This window comes from Anabrus simplex, chromosome 3 (assembly GCF_040414725.1).
Source record: "Anabrus simplex isolate iqAnaSimp1 chromosome 3, ASM4041472v1, whole genome shotgun sequence".
Classification (NCBI taxonomy): domain Eukaryota; kingdom Metazoa; phylum Arthropoda; class Insecta; order Orthoptera; family Tettigoniidae; genus Anabrus; species Anabrus simplex.
The window spans coordinates 468,660,913-468,679,628 of NC_090267.1; positions in this window are offsets into that span (position 1 = coordinate 468,660,913).

The following is an 18,716-nucleotide window of genomic DNA, read 5'->3' on the forward strand; positions in this document are numbered from 1 at the left end:
GTCGGCGCGACGTAAAGCCCCTAGCAAAAAAAAATTCTACAAAAGTCACAACAATGCCTCTTGAATCCAATATCCTATGGCGAATTACGAATTTTAAGTTAAAAAAATTGTTCTGAATAAGATCTACCTTTGCAAATGCAGCTTGATACTCACCCAGTTGCTTATCAAGTGTTGTTTCTACTCTATTCAGCACTATTTTTGAGAATACCTTGTATGCAATTTGCAGAAGAGAGATGCCTCTATAGTTATCAACCTTTTATTTGTTCCCTTTTTTATGCATTGGGTGTATTAGAGCCACTTTCCATTCTTCTAGAATCCTATCTGTTTTCCAAATATGTTCAAAGATTAACTGTGGCTCTTTATTATTATTATTATTATTATTATTATTATTATTATTATTATTATTATTATTATTATTATTATTATTATTCTACTGCTGTGAATATTCCAGATGTTGGCTGTTATTGCGGCCATTTCATCGTGGTTGATGGCGTTTCTGAAGAGTTCAGCTGAAGATTTTTGATACCACACCCTCTGGTTCCTTAACCAGGAGAACGTTTGGCATCATCTAAACTCCTTCTCAAAGATCCTTCTTTGTATGACGAGCAAGAATATTCGATACCTTTCTTCATTCATCATGCTATGCCCAAATTGTTCTTATCCATTTCTTTCTTCATGGCTTTTCTCCTAGCCATTTAGGTAGGCACTCTTGTCTGGATTAAGCCTAGTTTCACGGTCAGACACCCTTCCTGACACCAACCCTAGGTAGAGGAAAGTAATCTCTATTACATGTTTCTTTGGTAGTTATTAGTGCGATGTGTTGTGTGTAAATCAAGATTTGTATTATTATGGTCACAAATACCCAGTCCCTGGGCTAGAGGAATTTACCAAACGTGATTGAAAATCGCCGGTTCGCATAGGAATCGAACCCGGAGCTCCATGAAACTAGGCCACTACTCTGACAATCCGGACAAGAAGCCGATGCCTAAAGTATTCTAGAATAAATAAATAAATAAATAAATAAATAAATAAATAAATAAATAAATAAATAAATAAATAAATAAATAAATAAATAAATAAATAGTACTATCTAAAATAATTACCTAATATTACATTTGATGACTGGAATCATCCCTTCTCTGAGAGCATATGGGAAGAGTTGGTTTTGTCGAAGGCTTTCGTCATTGCAACAAACTGTACTATAGGACTCAGAATAGTGAAGCATCACTCCTTTGTGTGTAATATTGTCACGGATTGTTCCGATTACAAAAATTTGCCCAAGCTTCAGTGTTAACCTAAGTACGATGTACGATAACACATTGATTAAATCTAAGCTCCTTATTTTTCAATTCTGATGGTTCCACAGATGAAATAAAACCAAGGATTGAAGTGAAGAAGGCTGGCGTGGGTAGCGTGGCCGCCCCTTATCCGGAGGCCTCTGGTTCGATTCGCGTCCAGGTCAGGCATTTTTACCTGTATATGAGGGCTGGTTCGAGTTCCCCTAAGCCTACGTGATTACTATTGGGGAGCTACCTGATGGGCAAATGGCGGGCCCGGTCTAGAAAACCAAGAATAACGGCCGAGAGGATTCGCTGTGCTGACCACACGACACCTCATTATCTCTAGGCCTCCGGGCTGAACACCAGTCTCTTGGTAGGCCATGGTCCTTAGGGGCTGTTGCACCATGGGGTATGGTTTTCTCTCTTGGTTTGAAGTGACGTAGGTTGCAATATCCATATGTGGAAGATTTAGAAAGATCACTATCAATTCAAAAGAAAATCTTATTGAGCCTCCAATCTTCCCTATAATTTTTTTATGGTATAGATACGTCAACAATTCGATTGTGAATGAATGGAAGTGTGGTGTTGGAGGAATATGCTGAAAGTTTCTTGGACAAATCATAGCACAAACTTCAGAAAAAGGTTTGTCTGTCGTTTATACATATTACATACACTATTTTGAGTATGTAATACACTGAGAATGTAGTATTGAAAAGTTGACTGTTGAAGGAAAAATCCAAAGAACGAGAACGCGAGGGTGAGGAACTGAAGGTCTTCAGTACTGTGAGAAGGTATCACGCTGAAATGAAATGGCGTATGGCTTTTAGTGCCAGGAGTGTCCGAGGACAAGTTCGGCTCGCCAGGTGCAGGTTTCTTGATTTGACTCCCGTAGGCGACCTGCGCGTCGTGATGAGGTTGAAATGTTGATGAAGACGACACATACACCCATCCCCGTGCCAGAGAAATTAACCAATGATGGTTAACATTCCCGACCCTGCCGGGAATCGAACCCGGAAACCCTGTGAACAAAGTCCAGCACGCTAACCATTTAGCCATGGAGCCGGACATAATACCCGTATAGGATTGTGTTTATTACCTTCCCGTTCATCTTGTTTCCTTTATCGAATTCATGAATGGCAATTCGAAGAAATGGTTGCAGTGTTTAATTTAAAGAGCATTGGTGGAGAATACAACGTTGTGTCTCAACTTTTAGTATCGTGTTCCCTTCAGAAACTTGTACAATGATAGTAATTGAGAGAATTACTGCTGAGCTATTCTGAATTTTGCCAACATGAATATTAAAGTGACATAAAAGTTAATTCTCTCTCCTCTATATCTTTTCACGTTAAAACTCCGTCAGATCATCAGCATCTGATGAGGGGCTTGCTGACAGTCATAAAGACATTTCTGATATCGGTATTATAATTACGTGACAAATAATGAATCCACACGTAATCAAAAATTATGAACTCAATTAAATAATCTAGTTTCTTCCCCTGTGGAGAGTGATAATTTGCACATTCATCACTTTTATTTAAAAGAGAGTAATCAGTGTAACCCCAGTTTTAAATGTCCAGAAGTACATGAAGGCGTTGAGGAAGGACGATGTATTCTGAAGGACGGTGTATTCTGAAACTTTTTATAAAGTACATTTACTACGAAGTGAAATCACAGTTTATCCTTTTTAAGTTCCAAATGATGAGCTAGGAGTTTTTTGTATGGAATTGTCTCGCTGAGGAGGGAGTGTTAGCGTAGTGGTTTAACCACAGAAGCTCCATCGCTGTCCTGGGTTCGATTTCCGGTTGAAATTTCATTAGGACCAGCGCGTGGTGACAAGAGAGACATTCGGCATTAAGAACTTATACACCATTGAAGAAAATAAATAAATAAATAAATAAATAAATAAATAAATAAATAAATAAATAAATAAATAAATAAATAAATAAATAAATAAATAAATAAATAAATAAATAAATAAATAAATAAATATATATATAAATAAATAAATAAAGTGAGAATTTTAAGCAGGAGAGCTCGTTGTTTTACATGACTGTCAGTATGGTGATCATAGCCATGGCACTTTCAGTTTTACGATTTTACGATGAGAATCACGATATCATGAGTCACGAAATATTACACACTTTTATTGTCTTAATAATACTATGCAGAATCGAACAAGAGTTGCTGAAAAAGTTATAGTAGAGCGAATCATTCTAAGATACCTGAAACGTTCAATGGAATGTGGAAAGGATGTGTAATTACAGATAAAAGAACGTTTTAATAATGGGCTATCCAAATTAACTAAATTGACAAAATTATTCAGTAATGTGTTAGGAAGTTCAAAAGTTGAAACAACACTTTTTTGAGATATTATTCTTCGAGTTTTTGAAACGGAAATTCAGCACGTTATAACAAATCGCTTCGTTGCGGATGTTCAAGAATTTATTGCACCAAATTTATGTTACCAAATCATACATTTAACGGTAATCAGATCTGATTCTATACAGAGATGTACTCTGGTCGTACACTTCCTCTAAAAGGACAGCATAATATTTATACAGCAGTCGATTATTTCCATGGGTCGAGAACTGTTATCGCCTAGTATCCTTGTTTTTGGAGCAGTAGGTTGACTTATCCAGAATATAGGTTAGATTATGTTTATCATAAATTTATCTCAATATCATCCTTGGCTCTGTCAATATGATCGTGATTGATCGTCGTTAGTATTACCGCTGGAATTCATGTGATTAATGGCATGAAGTTGTTATTCATAGGGTGAGCTGGTGTTAGCATTCAGTTTGCTTAGCAAATTTAGCAGATTTAATAGCATCTTCTGGATTGGGAAAGAAAACAACGGGAAACTATGTCATTCTCCTTGTATCCACCTTGTTTATACATGAAGAATCAGCAAATATGTATAAGGAGCAGAGTAACTACGACCAGCGGTCAATGAAATGTGCATGTCGACTCAGTTTACACACTGATACGAAGTAGAGTAACTCACTATAGAGAGGAACACGTGCATTGGTCCATACTGATTCACAATTCACAAGAAGAGACGGATTGAGTCATCACTCGTTCTTCTTCTTCTGGTGCCATATCTGACCCCCAGATGTTGGCAATCACCCTGCAAAAAGATCCCCTCTCTTCGGCTAATATGAAGAGTTGTTCGGAGTTTTGTATGCCGGTACAGTCTTCGTTGTTTTGGAACCGTGAAACTGGTGGTATACAGGAGATTGAAAAGTATAGCGCAGAGAAAAGCAAGGCCATGGTCATATAAGGAGAAAAGAAGGGAAAGCCATTGTGAATATTGGTGGTCGAATCCTTGAAATTGTTGACAGTTTCAAATGCCTAGGGAGTGAATTAATGCAGAGTACAATGAGATTAGCAAGAGGGTGCAACGGGGTAATGCATTCCAATTTAATGTAATGTAAGAATTGCGTACAAGTGTGCATAAAGAATGAATATCACGTCTTGAAATAGAAGCTGATGGAGTTCGTTCTTTTTCCACAGCTGGTACTATGATATCTGTCACACGGCAGGTTGCAGAGATCACAAATGCAGTCCTGTTGAGGATCATGGAATGTTTTCTTCTTACATATTTTATGGTGGTAACCATGCACCACTAATCTAGTTGGCAAAAGACGAAGGTATTGTTTTGGTCCTGACCACGACCAATCTAGTATTGCATTTGTGGTGTGAAACTCCTGTCATACTGTTTTTTTGGGTCCTTCTTGTACAACTTTCTCCCAGTGAGCTGTCAGGGGGACGAGAATCTTATTTGTACGTCCTCCATCAGGAAAGCTTATTTCGCAACGTCACATACTAATATTGAAGGGGTGTATTTAGACGGTTCTGGAGCCATCGTTAAGAAACGGGCCCTTTGTTTTCTCCATATTCTTGTTACACTGAGATTTTGCCAAATGATTCCTAAGACGAAAGGTTTTAGCTTCGAAGAGTTTTAAGGAAAAAGGGAGACAAGATTTTGACGTCCTTGATCTCGAATCTTGTTTTGGAATAAGGAATTACACTTGTGGACAAAACATGACAACCTCGCCTCACACCATTATTCTCGAGCGCCAGCCCAGTGTTTATTAGGAGCTCATGGGATTTACTACGTCTACTGTAGCGAGAGTTGCCAAACAGTCTATTGCACTCGACACGAAGGAAGGTTAAAGACTGAAGAGAGTGTGAAAGAAAGTTGTTTGGCAACCTCTCCAGACCAAACAAGGATCACTTACAACTCATTAACTAAGCAGGATGCAGGGTGTGATTGACCACTGGCTTCCATCTCGCTTCCAGAACTGAGGCCTTCAGGTTTTGTCCTCAAGTATACAAAAGAAATGTAAAGAGATAGTGTAGAAAATGTATTATGCACCCATATTGACTCATGTGGCTGAGACTTGCACAGTGACAATTAGCTGATGGAGTTCGTTCTTTTTCCACAGCTGGTACTATGGTATCTGTCACACGGCAGGTTGCAGAAAGCACAAGTGCAGTCCTGTTGAGGATCATAGAATGAAATACCTAAGAAGTATGTTAGGAAAGACAAAGAAAGATAGATTGAGAAACGATGTGAGAAAGGAGATCGGAATTGAAAACCTAAATGAGGGAATTGACAGGAAGAAACTAATATGGTCTGGACATGTAAAGAGGATGGGCAAGGAAAGAATACCAAAAACAGATGATAGAGATGAGGTTAGAGAGCAAGATGAAGACCTAGAACAAGGTGGATCAATTCAATAAAGAAGACTGCAAGAAGAAGAAGAAACCTGGACTGGGACGAAGTAATTGAACAGGAATGGTGAAAGGAGAGAGGAAGGTGGAGAAATTCCACAAATGCCCTGACCCAGCAGGAGCTAGATAAGGGTAAAGGAGGATGATGACATTGGTGGTATACTAGCCCTCGCTTAAGACCATCAATTGTAATGTGGATATACAAAATGATCATTAGACCGTTGATGGGCTATGCTGCAATCATCTGGTGGCAGAAAGTAAATCAAGGAAAAGTCGGCAGTAGATTGGATAGCCTACAGAGAATGGCATGCATAGCCATAACTGGGGCTATGAGAACTACGTCGACACAAGCCTTGAATACTTTACTAGACCTCCCATCACTATGCAATTTCATAAAAGGACAGGTTAGAATGAGTTCATATAGACTGGCACAATCAGAGTGCTGGAATGCACAAAGACCCAATCTAGGACACTGTAAAATTAGGAGAGTGATAGCAGACGACGTTCTACACACGCCTTCTGATCATATGATACCAAAGTACAAGTTTGAAAAACCGTTTGATACCCAGATAATAAAACGAGAAGACTGGGATATCAACCAATGGAATACTGAAAAGAAGATATGGTGTGGCGGACTGATGTATCAAGGACTTGGGATTGCACAGGAAGAGGAATCAACGGGGGAAGACCTGAGAGATCAATCCAGATGAGCCTGGGCAAGCACACTACAGTCTTTCAATCTGAAGTGATAGCTATCGCAACATGTGAAAAAATCTGAAAATGAACTATACGAATAAGAACATTTTAATTTTTATGGACAGCCAAGCGGCCATTAAGGCACTAGAGGCAGTCCGCATAATATCGAGAATTGCCTGGTATTGCCACTCACTTCTCCTGAAATAATGTGGTTAACAGGTCATGCAGATATAGAAGGAAATGAAAAGGCGGATAAACTGGCCAGGAAAAGGGGGACAAACACATTTTGTAGGCCCAGAATCTGTATGCAGGATTTCCTATGGACAAGCCCGACACTATGTAGGAAAATGGGTACAAAAGAAACAAACGGAAAACTGGAAAAATACTCCAGGCTGCAGGCTTGCAAAGGAACTGATAAAAGGACCAAACAAGAAGCATACTAAGCAACTGTTGAAATTTAGCAGAGAAAATATACGATGGGTAGTAGGACTGTTGACAGGACACTGCCATCTGGAAAAACACCTACATAGAATTGAAGTAATAAGAGGCAATGTATGTAGGAAATGCAATGAAGCAGAAGAATCAGCTGAACACATATTTTTCGAATGTGAGGCGGTGGGTAGAATCAGACTCTCCACTCTAGGACTACCAGGTGAAGAGAGAAATCCAAGAAGACCCAATAAGAACTACCTGCAGCTTTGTGATGGGAGCAGGCGTATCTAGGTGGGAATGAAGGAAAAACAAAGTAGCAAAGATCTTGGAGGTCGACGCTAATTAGGAACTAATATTTAGAGGCCCCACGAAGAAAAGAAGCCCTCGTTTGCCTTATATCTTGCATTGTAATATCAGGTGTGCTTTCTACCTCGTAGAACATTACCTAAATAAGCTGCTCCCCTGGCTCTGATGATGTTTTTCATATCTTGCTGTGCTCAAGCTCTCCTTAACACTTCATTATTTAGTACGAGATAAGGTAACCACATTTAAAAGGCCTCTAATCTGTTTATGGAGGAAGCTATGACAGTCTAGGTTTCTGCCCCGTAAATCAATGTTTTTGTTCAGATATAATATTTCAACAGCCTCTGCGTTAGCTTTAGATTATCGTCACAAACGAATGACCTCATCTTTTGGAAACATCATCTAGAAATCTGGAAACGGCATTTGATCTCTTTTTCTTCATCCAGATTATCTGTTCTGGTGATCTGGTGGGGTTCGAATCCACTACCTCCCGAATGCAAGCTGACAGCTGCGTGACCGCTAGAATTAATTTTACTCTCGCTACATAACGGAAGAACGGGCTAGACGGTATCCCTAACAATCAAATTAGTTCACATTCTAATCTATAACTGAATAAAAATCCGAGGTCTAACTACGAACATCACCAGTTGATTACAGGCAGTAGAAATTGTGAGAATTTGCGGACAGTGTAAAATAAAGAAAACATATTTTTATGAATTCGCCGTTGTATATTTTACAGCTTTTCTTTCTGCGCAAGTTATTCAATTCAATTCAATTCAATTCAATTCAATTCAATTCAATTCAATTCAATTCAATTCAATTCAATTCAATTCAATTCAATTCAATTCAATTCAATTCAATTCAATTCAATTCAACTCAATTCAATTCAATTCAATTCAATTCAATTCAATTCAATTCAATTCAATTCAATTCAATTCAATTCAATTCTTATCACATGGCTAGCAAATCTTGCTCTTTCGAGTGTTATTTCTTCGGACATCATCCTTTTGTTTCGGTACAGTTCGTCCCTTGGTCCCCATTTTTTACCTCCTCTTCTGGGTCCTAATATCTTATCCAGTTGTTCTGTCCCAGTTGCGAATAACAAACTATCTGCTTTATCGATGGCAAAATTAGTACACGCGCACATACTAGCATTAAATTATACTTATATCTTCCTAGTATCAGCGTCTCGGCCACGTACAGTACCGCGTTCCTCACGTTTTCCTTGCAGTGTCTAATATTCGCGTCCGCTGACTTGTTTCTTTCATTGTACTAGGCTAACCGACAAGATTTTGACATAAGTATACTGAAAAACTGAAGAACGCGCCATGGATACAAGATGTTAAAAATGATCTGGTAATGGTCCAGATAGAAACATCAGAATCTGCATATAACCTCAGCCGTGTGGAGTAAGTAACTAGGGGTGGATTAATCCTGGTTTTGGGAGTTGGAACATGTAGGGAAAAGAAGGATGCAGGTAATATTATAATATTATTATTTGTTTTTACATACCACTAACTACTTTTACGGTTTCTAGACATAGAGGTACCAGAATTTTGTCCCAAAGGAATTCTTTCACGTGCCAGTAAATCCACCGACACGAGTCTGACGTATTTGAGCATCTTCAAATACCACCGGACTGAGTCAGGATCGAACCTGTCAAGTCGGGCTCAGAAGGACAGCGCTCTACCGTACGAGCTACGCAGCCCGGAAAGATATGCTATTATTATTATTATTATTATTATTATTATTATTATTATTATTATTATTATTATTATTATTATTATTATTGTTGTTGTGCTTTTACGGCCGCATTGGACCGCTGTAGTCAATTTCTGTCCGGTCTTCTATGTTGTTTTATGTTTTTTACTTTATGATCTTCCAGTATTTCTTCATTCTATCTGATCTTCGTTGTCCTTCTTCTTCTGAAAATACCTTTCTAGTTGTTTCTCTTTTATCACATTTTGGTAGGAATCTACTTTACTACTATTCAATTTATTTACTTTGTTTACTTTATTCTTTAAATCCTCCAGTGTTATGTCTAATTCTTTCATGTCTTGAGTATTAATTTATGACAATAGATTTTCCAGGGGAAGGTAGGCAGAAAGGGAACACCTGGAGGAAGAAATTGAGAATATTGTTCAATACAAGTTCAGAAGAACATTTCATACCAGTTACAGATACAGCGTGCGAAATGGATTGGCAACCCGAGAAGAAGCAGAAGCAAAAAAAAATAAAAATAGGAATATGAATATGATCGCCATCTACCACAGTGCTCATAGCTGGGTTCAGAAACCGTGCGAGTCGGCCGTGCGTTTAGGGTCGGGCAGCTGTGAGCCTGAATTTAAACCACACTGTCGGCAGCCCTGAATATGGTTTCTCGTGGTTTCCCATTTTTATACCGGGAAGCTGGGGCTGTACTTCGATTAAGGCCATAGCCGATTCCTTCCGACTCCTATCTCTTTCATATCCCATAGTCACCATAAATCCAATCACTGTCGGTGCGTCGTAAAACAAATTTTAATTTAAAACAGCTTGCGTTCAGAACTGCTTTGATCTTATTCTGGTGCGGGCTTCTCATTTTAGTCTTTCCTATTGGACCTCCTTTGGTTAAATATTGTTATCTTCCAACATGTTCTAATGAATAATGGAACAGTATGTTTTCTCAGTACCGGTACTTTTATATGGAATTTGGCACCGTAAAACAGCTATAATCAATCCTCATATCTTCAAATTCCGACAGCACTAGATTTACAGGACCTCGCGAATGTCTTGTTTTCGTATCCTTCACAACCTCTCCCTCTCAAACGATTAGACTTCTTTCTGAGAGTTATGGCGGGATGGTCATCCGGTTCTATTCTACCTCCCCTTAAAACAGTAATCATATGATCGCATCGCCAAAACCGACTCTTCAAGTAGCGTGTACCATAATGCAATTCGTTCCGCGTGAGATGTGTTCCATACTGTGACGTTGGTAGCGCTTCCTGTGGAGCAGATACATGCCAAATCAATCCCACATCACCTGGCCTGTGACAGCACTTTCAATCTGCGTGTAGGAAATACAATATGCAGTATGCATTTTCATCATGTGCTCGATTAATTCATTTTCAGCGGATTGTATAGCCGTAGACAATAGGTTTTGTGTTCAATGTATGGGAACAGCGGCAGATTTATTGCAATAACGGCTGGCTGGTAACATAATCAATCAGCCATCAGATCAACAGCCCCGAGCAAACAAGACGCGTATTTATTTGTGCTATTACCTTCTGTTTCATAATACAAGTGACCCGCTTTGTGATACATGGGGTTACTACAGTTCTTGTTTAACTATCTAAATCGGTTTTGAGAAACGTAGATGATCCAGAATATTGATACGGAAGGAGATTGTTTGATTACAAGATGCATATGGGTCGCTCATACTCAAGCACTCGTAATTATCTGTTGTGCTGGGATAACCTTCAGACGAAGACAACGACACATCTCAGAGATAAAATATTTACAACCATTCTCCGATCTTTGTTACATAAAATAATCAATAGCTGCACCGAAAGAACAAGTCACAGAATTCTCCTATTTGAGTAGTGTAATTACCTCTGATAACAGGTCACTTTTGGAAATCAAGAAAATAATAGTGGTAGCAGAACAAGCCTTCCAAAATAAGAAAATCTTATTTTTAAACAACCATCTCATTTTGGAGACCAGAAATTAATTTCTCAAGACCTTTGTTTGGACTGTGCTACTGTATAGATGCGAAATCTGGACATTAGAGAAACAGAAAGAAACAAAACTTTAGGCTTCAGAAATGAGGTTTTGGATAATAATTACAAAAACTGGCTGGGTGGTTAAAAGAGCAAATGACCTTGTTATAAGGAATGTAAAGAAACGTCGAGGAAAACAAAGTTCCTTGGAGACTTTCTGAGACATGACTCTCTTCTCCAAACTATCATTGAAGGCAAAGTATTGGGAAAGAGGGCCAGGGAACGACCAACGATATCATACATCAGGAACTCTATCGGTGAAGTGGCTTGTGGTTCATATACCAACATCAAGAGACTAGTAGAAGATCGTCAGATGTGGCTACAGCGACAAGGTATTGCATTTATTAGATGATAATGATGATGATACCAAATGCAATATTCTTCCAATGTACATCGCTACACACGTTTCTCCTTGCCTAACACGCAGCCGGATATTCATCATGTGTTCCGTCCGTGCTTACCCTTACTTTTATAAGACAGAGTTTGAGGGATAATCCACCATTCAACACATTGTAAAGTACATTAAATTATAAGAAGACCAGTTTCGACTCCCCTGGAGTCATCATCAGTTCCTGTTGAAAATTAATTCAGGGGGAATCTGATAACAATAATCATAATAAGAAAATTTAAAGATGATAGCCTGGAAAAAGATAAAGACATTACCTTGAAATGCAACGCATACATGGCAAGCAGCACTTGGAACTTAATATGTTCCTAGTTCTGGCCTAAACTGTCCTGTGTTCATGGAACACGTAACACTGGAAACACATGCACTGTTGAACACGTGACACGGACACTTATGATGATATGAAACCTTGGCTCTCTAAGGGCGTTCCTGGACTTGACAGTTCTGTTTCTACCTTAAAAACTGGATAAAATACTCACAACTTGAAACAAATGTACAAAGACATTGTTCTGGTCTAGACTGTCGCACGTTCATAGACACGGAGATACTGGAATTTCTTGCACTGGTTGAAAACACACTTACGATATGAGACACGTACAACGATATGAAACAATTGGCATTTCAAGTATGTTCCTGGGCTTGACAGTCTTGCCTCCAACTGATTAGACTATATGAAACATATATACATTAAATATACAAAGACAAACCACTTGGCATCTAACAGTTCTTGGTTTGGTTTCAAAAAATTCTTCATGTGTTCGTGGAATTAGAATAGAACCGTTGGTTTTGCTACAATCTATTGGAAACAAATGCACTATCGTAGTTGAGAATATAAACATTGATTGAAAGTTTATGTACAGAAATGAAACACATGGGACTTTAACGTTGAGAAATTTAACTCGGCACAGACCCGTCAAGCGGTCTTGCCACACTCAACTGGAATATGTGAACAAACAAAAACAAAACTTGTTAACCATTATGACCACACAATCACAAGAAATGTTTGGCAATCAGCTGAAATTATACATTGAGCTTCAATTTTCGGAAAAAATGAGGAATTTGCTTAATTTTACGTTTTTCGTGTGTGGGAACCCCTACTTTTGTCTGCTAAAATGTTTACAACATTAAAGAATAACTCTGTATTCGGAAGGCGGTTGGCTGGTCGCACCGTCGGCTGTCCTGATAATGGTTTTCCGTGGTTTTCCATTCTCCTCACTAAGGCAAATGCCGTGCAGTTCCTTTTATAGGCCACGGCTGCTGCCATCTCATCTTGTCCACACCTCAAGTCACAAGAACACGTCACCTGCTAAGAGACCTGCCGTACACCTTCAGGAATGAAAACTAAAAAGAAATGGCCTGTGGCAGATGAGCATGAAGCCGACTGATATGTAGCCAACGTTTGTGATGTGCTTGATATAAAGCAAACAGGCTTTATATAAGCCTATTTTAATACGTTTTGTAACGGCGTTGTTAAAAATTAATGTCTTAAGTCTATTTCTACACAGCGTTTTCTGCTATGTTATGTTTCTTATTTTCATGTAATTTCTATAAATAACTTTAAAGGATTTTCTTTTCAAAATTAATGTTTAAAAGACACATAGTCAGATGATAGAAATCACGATAGCAACCTCTTAATATTTTTACAAAGTACACACATTTCAAATAAGGGACTCTCAAGCAATGAAGATATTTTAGGCAAGGAATTGTAGATAGTCTTCCCTTGTTGTGAAACGTTGGTGAGCTGGGACATTCCATTTTCTTTAGATATAAGCTTTTCAATACTAAGGAATATTGAAAATGGACTGTTTGATAATATATATTCTATCTTCTTGTTGTACCATATCCACATTCTATGTCGGCTATCATCAGGGTGATCTGGTTTTTGTTCTCAGCAATTCGGAAAAGAGTGCGGATACTGAGTCCATACCATTCGCGTAGATTCCGTAGCCAAGGTATTCTCCTTCTTCCCCTTCTCCTCCTTCCTTCAATTTCACTTTGTAAGATAAGCTGAAGAAGTCTATATTTTTCATTTCGAATGATGTAGCCAAACTACTCAGGTTTCTTCTTTTTGATGTTGTGCATGACCTCCAGTTCTTTATTTGGCGTTGGAGTACTTCAGTGTTACGTATTCTGTCAACCCATAATATTCTGAGCAGGCGTCGGTAGCACCACATTTCAAAGGTTCGAAGTCTTTGATGGTGTTCTCTGTTAGGGTTCAAGTGTCGGCACCATAAAGTAAAACAGAAAATACGTAACACCGAAGTAAAAGGAGACAGAGATTGATCTTAAACTTCCAGTTACAGAGAACATCGCTCATTCTATTCTTTCGTGTATTCAAAAAATTCATACGTGTGTAAGTTTTTATTTTAGTAATAACTAGCAAATGTACCCTTCCTTCGCTACGGTTTTCTACATTTTATACGGATATCGTAGATTTTTAAAAATCGACTGTCTCTTAGGGTTATCCGAGAAACTGCATGGGCAGATCCCCACAGTCCTACGTTGTTTCCAATGTAATGTGTGAGTTGCAGAGTTCTGATGATAAACTGCAGGTTCACTTGCCTACTGCCATTCACAATCGAGTTGAGTAATTTACACTATAATAACAAGCCCCATTGCCGACTGCGCGGGCACAATTGATTTGGGGAGTTTCCGTTACAATGGCAGGCGGCCTTTCCTGCTTCCAGACAGATTACAGTTGAGGAGCTTTTATTATAGTGGCAGGTAACTTCCCTACTGCCCGTCGAAATTGAGTTGTCCTGTTATCATTTTAATGATAGGCCAGTTTACTGCCAGTCACACCGAACTGGTGAGTTTCCATTAAAAAAACAGGCCACTATACCGAATGTCAGTCACATTTTAGAAGGGTACATTTGTTTATAATGGCGGGCACCCTTGCCTGCAAACAAACACAATCGGATAGGGGAGTTTTTAACAAAATTGCATGCTCCCTTGTCTTCTAAATATCAAATCGAGAAGGAAAGTATTCATTACAATGGTAGTCCCTCCTTACTAATAACAGTTACACAGGAGTTGGAGAAGGACTCCATTCCAGCTGCCAGTCAAAGTCTATGTGGGGAGTACTGATTACAATAGCAGACACACCCTTCACACCCTTTCCTCATGGCTACAAATCGACATAAATGAATACATTCGAAAGTGTATGCATATTTACAACATTGCAGACCATCATTTCCAGATTAACTGCTGCTAAACGGCATGTCATATTGTCACACGGATTTTACCACAAGACGCCGTATTTAGTGGTTTAAAGGGCTAGTCATATGATATTTTCTCCTATCTCATCTATTCATGGGTCAGATTGAGTTAGAAACTTAGAATAGTGTGAATAGCTATAAACATAACATTTGGCTCACATATGGCTACTAGATGGGCCAATGTTTGTGTAGAAATTGATGATTCTATCTTACCTAAAAGTGATTAAAAGTGTGAATTATGCGTGTAAAAAGTGCAAAATTTACTTACAATCGAGAAATAGAGACAAATTAACGTATAAAGGATAGAGATACGACAAAGAGTAATAGGACTAAAGTTGTAGATCACTCCAAATTGAGCGGAGATTGTGCGATCCGTTTTGCGATAGGAGTTACTATTTAGCCAAGAAATATCTTGAAAGGAATGTCTGCACAGTCATTAAAATTGCCTCCATATTTCGATATTTTCCGGGGGTAAAATGTGAAAAATTTAAAGATCTGGGAAGTTTTCCGTCGGTTACCGGCTAAGAAGTATGATTTTGCCAAGTTTCAATTTTCTAACTCGTCTGGCAGTTTGTGCCGCAATCTTGATTTTGGGGGAGGGAGTAAAAATTATGACTTTCAGGAAACTAAAGCTAAAAATATGCAGATGGTCATTATTACACCTGATACGGATAACTGTACGGAAATTGCGCCAAAATAGTCTTTGTACACACACACGGTCTTTACAATTTTATTTATAAAGAAGATAAGGGTATTACTGCATCTATCAACCAACTGAAAATTAAAACTAAAGACATCGTATAAATGCAAGCTTTTGTACTTGAAGCTGGAGCCCTCGACAGGAAGTTTTCTTTTAAAGGGAAGCAACATAAGTGTTGTACAGTTAGCTATTAAAGTATTATCGGCTTCGTCTATTGTATGTAAGTAGCTCGGTGAATGTACCTGCAAGGTATCAACTTTGAAAGGAATGCTATAGCAAGTCTACCTGTGCGTTGAAGGAGGCTTCCTAACGAATCTTTGTGCTAAAAGGAAGGAACGTGTTCTCGCACTCCTAACCAGATGAGCCCGCCTAGTGCAAAGGAGATGGAATAGAAAAATCAATGGCTGCCAAGAAGAGCAAGGCAGACAAAGACGACGACGAGGAAGAAGAAATCATTTGAGATTTTCGACACGTAGACCTACGCCCTTTTCACGGCATGATTATGAAATTTGTGGAACCTTTGCTCAATTTCAGACGTCGTCCTTTCTTCTCTGTCGTGCTTCTATTACTTCACCTCTCACCTTAGAACCTCCTTCCATCTGTCCCAACATGCACCAGTTTCATGTGCTGACAATTACTGCAGATTACCTCATTATGGTGCTACTTTGTGAGGAATACAGTCTCTCTCCCCTCTACTTCTAGTTAATCATTGAAAATTAAATTCTCCTTTACAACCCTCAGAGCAGCCTGCTTCTGATATTCACGCATTAAGTTCTACAAACAAGAAAGTTTGGATCTTACTTTACATTTTCATCAACATTTACTTATTTGTTCGTATCAGATGTATAAAATATTAAACACGATAACATAAAAAAAGAAGCATGAACTAGACACAAGTACACAAATATGTGTTTATCAAGTTACTTCAAACATTTCCCACTCAAAACGTAGTCACTTCGAGAGCACTTGAATTAGCTTGTGTCAAATCAATCATTGTTCATCTGAATGGGCACAAAGGTGCCGTATGAAATTCGCCACAATCACATACAACTGCCTTCGTCGGAAAATGCCACTAATATAAGTCGTCCCTTGTTCTCGAAACTACAGCTCGCAGCCTGTTCAGAGATTTCCAGATTCGACAGTTCTCTGTGTGACCAGGAGGCAGAGTATGGCGTGGCGAGGATATGAATTGTGCCAGCTGCCGAAGCCTGTCGCACACTCCTCGGGCAATGATCAATGGTTGGTGATGAAATTAATGATATTGGAGAGGGTTGCTAGAATGAAAGATGACAGGGAAAAACGAAAGACACGGAGAAAAACTTGTCCCGCTTTGTACTGTACAAATCTCACAAGCATTGACCGCGATTTGAACCACGGAACCCAGCGGTGTGAGGCTGGCTCGCTGCCGCATGAGCAAATGAGGTGGAGACAGTGACAAGACCACACGTTGCACGACAAGCAAAGGGGTTCTGAGGGTGTAAGCCTCCAGATTAGAAACGCGAAGCGGCCTACAGGTCTATTGTATTCCCTGGACAACAAGAGAGGGTAAAACTTGGGCTGTCGGTTCGCGAGATATAAGTTACAGAAACAACATTGCGGTGGCTCCAAAGATGTCGCAGTGCACCGAACAGGCTTGATAAAGTAATTAATAAAATGCAGTAGAACGAAGTCAGATTTTACACTAAATATGGATTGTTGTTGGAGTCATCAGTTCACAGACTGGTTTGATGCAGTTGTCCATGCCACCCTATCCTGTGCTACCCTTTTCATTTCTACATAACTGCTGCATCATAAATCTGCTCTAATCTGCTTGTCATATTCATACCTAGGTCTACCCCTACCATTCTTACCCCCTACACTTCCCTCAAAAACCAACTGAACAAGTCATGGGTGTCTTAGGATTTGGCCTATCATTCTATCGGTTCTTCTCGTCAAATTATGCCAAATCGATCTCCTGTCACCAATTCGATTCAGTATCTCTTCATTCGTGATTCGATCTATCCATCTCACCTTCAGCATTTTTCTGTAACACCACATTTCAAAAGCTTTCTTTACCGGGCGAGTTGGCCATGCGCGTAGAGGCGCGCGGCTGTGAGCTTGCATCCGGCAGATAGTAGGTTCCAATCCCACTATCGGCAGCCCTGAAAATGGTTTTCCGTGGTTTCCCATTTTCACACCAGGCAAATGCTGGGGCTGTACCTTGATTAAGGCCACGGCCGCTTCCTTCCAACTCCTAGGCCTCTCCTATCTTATCGTCGCCATAAGATCTATCTGTGTCGGCGCGACGTAAGGCCCCTAGCAAAAAAAAAAAAAGCTTTCTTTCTGAGCGAGTTATCGTCCATGTTTCACTTCCATATAATGCCACACATTCCAGACGAAAGTCTTTAAAAGCATCTTTCTAATCTCTACATCAACGTTCACAAAGTGAGCAAATTGAGAAACATCTTCCTTGCTTGTACTAGCCTGCATTTGATGTCCCCCCTTACTTCTGCCATCGTTAGTTATTTTACTACCCAAGTCACAATATTTATCAATTTCCTTTAAGACCTCATTTCCCAATCCAATATTTCTTGTATCACCTGATTTTGTTCGACTGTACTCCATTACTTTTGTTTTGGACTTATTTATTTTCATCTTGGACTTCTCCAAAACTTCTTCCATACCATTCAGCAATTTCTCCAGGTCTTCTTCAGTCTCAGATAAAATAACAATATCATCGGCAAATCTCAGGGTTTTGATTTCCTCTACTTGGATTGTGATTTCCTTTTCATTAATTAATTAATAAAATTAAATCTGAAGGTTTAGATGGAAATTGCTGCTTAAAGAGTCAGTTATAGTCCGCAAGTCTCTGTGAATTTACTAATTTTCTCCACAATCCTCTATTTATAACCAGCTATGTGGCCTATGCTAGTTCCACACTTCTTATCCTGAAATAGTTTGAAACTGAGTATAACCATCATCATCTTGGTCTCCCTCTACTTCCTTTATCCTAGTAACTTTATCGCAAGTAACTTATCCTCCTCAATTCGCCTCACATGACCTCACCACCGAAGCCAGTTTATGTGCTCAGCTTCATCCATCGAGTTCATTCCTAACTAAGTCAGTCTCCTCATTCCGAGCACTCTCCTGCCATTCTCGCTACTTTCATTTCTGTTACGTCTAACTTATGAATAATATCCCCAATCC